Source organism: Lepidochelys kempii, chromosome 4, assembly GCF_965140285.1.
Source record: "Lepidochelys kempii isolate rLepKem1 chromosome 4, rLepKem1.hap1, whole genome shotgun sequence".
Classification (NCBI taxonomy): Eukaryota; Metazoa; Chordata; order Testudines; family Cheloniidae; genus Lepidochelys; species Lepidochelys kempii.
Window position 1 is genome coordinate 49,617,232 of NC_136383.1, and position 4,239 is coordinate 49,621,470.

Sequence of the window (4,239 nt, forward strand, 5' to 3'; positions counted from 1 at the left end):
CTGATCTCTTTAGTCATCTTACTATTATAATTGATACTGCTATGCGCCTGCATTCCAGTTTTTAAACTTATCCCCTAGCGAAGAGGGATTGGAATTAATGAACTCGTCTAGAGTTGGCTTTTGCTTTGTGAAATTTCATCAGAAATCTAAACACATTTTATGAATGCTGCAAAACATTTTTCCCCTGGAAGACTTCTTTCAATGTCAGTGAATTTTGCAAAAGGGCCTAAGGACTTAGAGGTCATTTTGCAGGTTTCACAGTCATGTTCATAAAATAATTTGAAACTGCCCATTTTTAAGAAGTGAAAAAACTGAGTATTAGATTCCAAGTGCTTTAGTTTCCTCCCCCCATCTCCTTCCTCCATCTTCCCCCTGCATCTCACAACAAACCCAACAGCATACCTATTGTTTCAATGAAGTCAACCCTAGTAATAAGTCAAAGTATAATAAATAGAGAAAAATATCAAAAACATTTATTAGATGGTACAAGAAAGATAAATGGAGTTGTTATAGCTGTCATGGGAGCAAACATTGTAACTAAGGTTGCAAAAAAGTTTCCGTAATAATGGCCTATTTTCAATTGCTTATATTTGTCTGAAACTTTCACCTTTGAAGCTGAAATCTTAGGGGCTACAATTTGGAGGTGCTTTATGGCTTGATCCAAAATCCAATGAAGACCATAAGAGTCTTCCAGCTGAATCACTAGGCTTTGAATCAGGCCCCAAGACCAGAACTTCAGTCAAGCTAAGTTAGCAGTTCTTCCTGCCATCATAAATTATTCCCAGTTAAAAAGAAATAAGATGGAGTTAAGAGCTAGCATATGCACAATAAATTAGGATGTTTATGTGAACATGTCTATGTACACATTATCTTATAATTTGGTGTGCTTTGATTTCCTACATGTTTCCATTTTCTCTCCCTCCCATTGCATTTTCTCCTGCATTGCAAGACATTAAAGTTCTGTGTTTAGCTTTAACTTTGTATTGCCTGACTCTAGGTGCTTATCTTTGCAATTTTAACATTGTTTTAAACCCAAGGGTTTTTATCATTTATTTCTGGGGAGGAGGTGAGGGTATTTGCATTTAATATTTAAATGTAATACATTATTGCAGTGTGAAAATCCCTCACTGAGAATAATGCCTTTCAAAAGCACATGCTAGCGTTATTGCTAAAATGAAATTGAAATGGAATATTTGGATTTCCAAGATTAACAACAGGAACATAAAACTGAGTTGCAAATAAAATCAAGTCAACCCAATACTTCTTGGCTTGTTTAGAGCCATTCCAGAGATAAATATATTCCACAGAGTGTTTGTTTTTATTGAAAAATATGACCCAAGAACTATTAATACACTTAACTCCAACAATCATTAAAATGAGCAATCACAAAACCCTAACTAAAAATATATAAATCTCAACCTTCTGTGTGCTCATCAATAATGGAATGCATATAAATTTTACTGCCAGCTGTTTAAATTTATGGCAGTGAAATAAGGATCAGGTTGGGATATACTAAAATTAATCAGCCATGCGCTCAGTCCTTGTCCCTGAATGCTGTGCCTCAGACTGCAACATCCGTGTTGTGTGGATTCCACAAGCTTCTGGTGGAGCCAGAATTATGGCAAAAAGGCTGGAGCAGAGCCACGGCCTGGAGCCGAGCACTTCTGAAGATGCCATTTTGCAGGAACAGGGGAGTAGCAGCAAGAGGAGAAGCCAGTTGGACAGGGAGCACTAAAGTGATAACTATCTAGCACAGTGGTTCTCATCCAGGGGGATGTGTATTCCAGGGGGTAGGCAGAGGTCTTCCAGGGAGTACGTCAACCATCTAGATATTTGCCTAATTTCACAACAAGCTACACAAAAAAGCACTAGTGGTGAGAATTCACATTCCGACTGCCTAGCCCCTAAAAGTAGGGCCAACTCCCCCAAAACCTCTACAGTAGTGGTGGATCCTCTGAGTAACTGTTTCCCCTTTTGGGGACTACATGACAATGAAAGTAAGGGACACAAAGATATGGCAAATGAATTTCTAAATGAGTCACACTTTACTCACAGACAAAGCACAAGAGATATACAGATCTATGGAAACATAACAAAAACTTGCACGTAAAACTCTCCTTCCAGTGACCCACCATTTAGGTTTTGGACCCTCCTGTCCTCCTGCATGGCCTTGCCTTCTGCTTCTGCTCTCTTCTCTCTCTGTCTCTCAAAAAAAAAAAACCAGTGAGACAGCGTTCCTTTTAAAAGATTCCCATCCCCCATCTGATGACTCTCCTCAGTGTCTGCAAGTCTCTCACCAGGTGATCCATTGCTTGGTTACATTGCTTGGTCTACCCAGGAGACATACCTTTGGGCTGCAACTAGCATATTGTCCTAGGATGGTTCCCTTTGGTTAATGATTCCTGATTGCTCCTTTGTTAGCTCTCTGCCAACACTTCCAGGAATCCCAGTTCTATTTAGAGATTAAAAGGCAACAGTGAAGGTACAGTACAGTTTTACAATCAAAATAGAGTTCACAAAACAAAATGGAATTTGTAGTTTGATATAGATTATATATATTAATCCATCACATCTGTACCCCAATAGAAAAAAGAACAGAGCAGGGGGAACTTCCCATGTACCCCAGGTATGTTCTTCCCCCCCTTTTTGAGAAAGGTAAACAAAGATGTAGTCAGTGATTTAAACTTCATCCATTCATACAGTAAACATTCCCAATAATTACACCAAAACAGTTTTCATGACAACATAACAGCCCAGTGTCAAATTCATTTTACAAAGTGCCTTCCTGTGGATCCCATGGGAGAGGTACACTTGGGAATATATCTCCCCCCTCCCAAATGCTCTTTTCACTCCAATATTCCTGATTAGTTGGGTGACCACAGGGTCTTGGCATTATGCAGAGCACGTTTAATCATGCAATGCCTTTGGTAGATGGGGGATACACGTATTTTTGTGGGGTTGAACCTTCCCTTGGGACATATTTTGTTGGACACCCCACCCTTCCGTAGGCCATTTACATTTTCACTGACCATCATACAGTTATAGATTTGGGGAAGAATTTCCCATCTCTCCTAGCTGCTGCTCTCTCTGCAGTCTTCCAAGAAGTTGCTTTACACTTATCTTGGGCTTTCCCCCCTCCCACTGGCAGGTATATTATGTTTGTTAATAGTGTTTACCAGCTTCAGGTTCCTTTCTACTGGTAGGGTTTCAATTTACAGCACCGTTCAGTTGTACCTCAGTTTCCTCTCTTCCAGATGGAGTTTTGATCACAACCACACTCAGCACTGTCTCAGTTTCCCATTGACTCCATTGTTCTGTAAATGTCTTACAATTCAGCTATTGTACACAGACTCATTCGCAATGAACTGAAAAAAAAAATCAAGAGTTCAAAATCAAATCATCATCTGGGTTGCTCTGGCCTACATATAATACACACTCTCTCTCTCTCTCACACACACACACACACACAATGCTAAATCACATTTTTCTCATAACTTCAGATTCCAGACAAATGAAATCCCCCAACAAAATAATCAAACCAAGCCAAATTGATCTCTTAAGTGGATCAATAGAAGCTTAACTGAAATGAATTGGGGAGCTTATCAGACTTGATGTAGTAAAACACTGATAAGATGACTTCCAATTCACATGTATAGAACTAAATTTTTAGCACAAATTGATCTGATTACCAAGGATGAATGGTCACCTTTAATAATGGATTAAGGCTGTAAAGCATCCCCTTTCTGTACAAAGAGTATGTTTTCCTCTTTTATTCCTATAGATTGTATGCTTCTTCATGTTATATTCCTTCTGCTACTTTAAATAATGGCATTGTAGAAATGTTTCAGAATGCTGTGATTCTGTAATTTGGTTAGTGAGGGATTTGTATATAAAAATTTTCCATGGCATGATTCCCACCCCAATACATTTACTTCAGTAGGTTCAGAAGACAAACTAAGTGCCAGGTTCTGCCCTGCTTTACGATGAGTAGTACTTGACACTGGACGACTGGCATAGCAAGGCACTACTTAATGAGCCAGCTCCCCAGCTGCTGTAAATCAGCAGAGCTTCACTGACTTCATGACATAAGGAACACAAAAAAATAATAATAAATCTTTAAATCTGTAATTTCACCCATTTGCACAGAGGTATAGTTTGGTAAATCGTATATAAAGTGACTGAGATGCCCTTTAAGGAGTTCTAACATTTGCAAACAGTTGATTGGCATACAAACCTACA

General features: G+C 38.9%; 1 long non-coding RNA gene across 1 annotated transcript; it reads right to left on the bottom strand.

Moving 5' to 3' along the window:
- Window positions 1-1,735: 1,735 nt before the first annotated feature.
- On the bottom strand, window positions 1,736-3,404 carry LOC140909962 (uncharacterized). Its single transcript, XR_012158391.2, has 3 exons — window positions 3,177-3,404; window positions 2,348-2,452; window positions 1,736-2,199 (listed from the first exon to the last, which is right to left on the bottom strand). It is a non-coding gene; the product is annotated as an uncharacterized LOC140909962 (long non-coding RNA).
- Window positions 3,405-4,239: the final 835 nt, after the last annotated feature.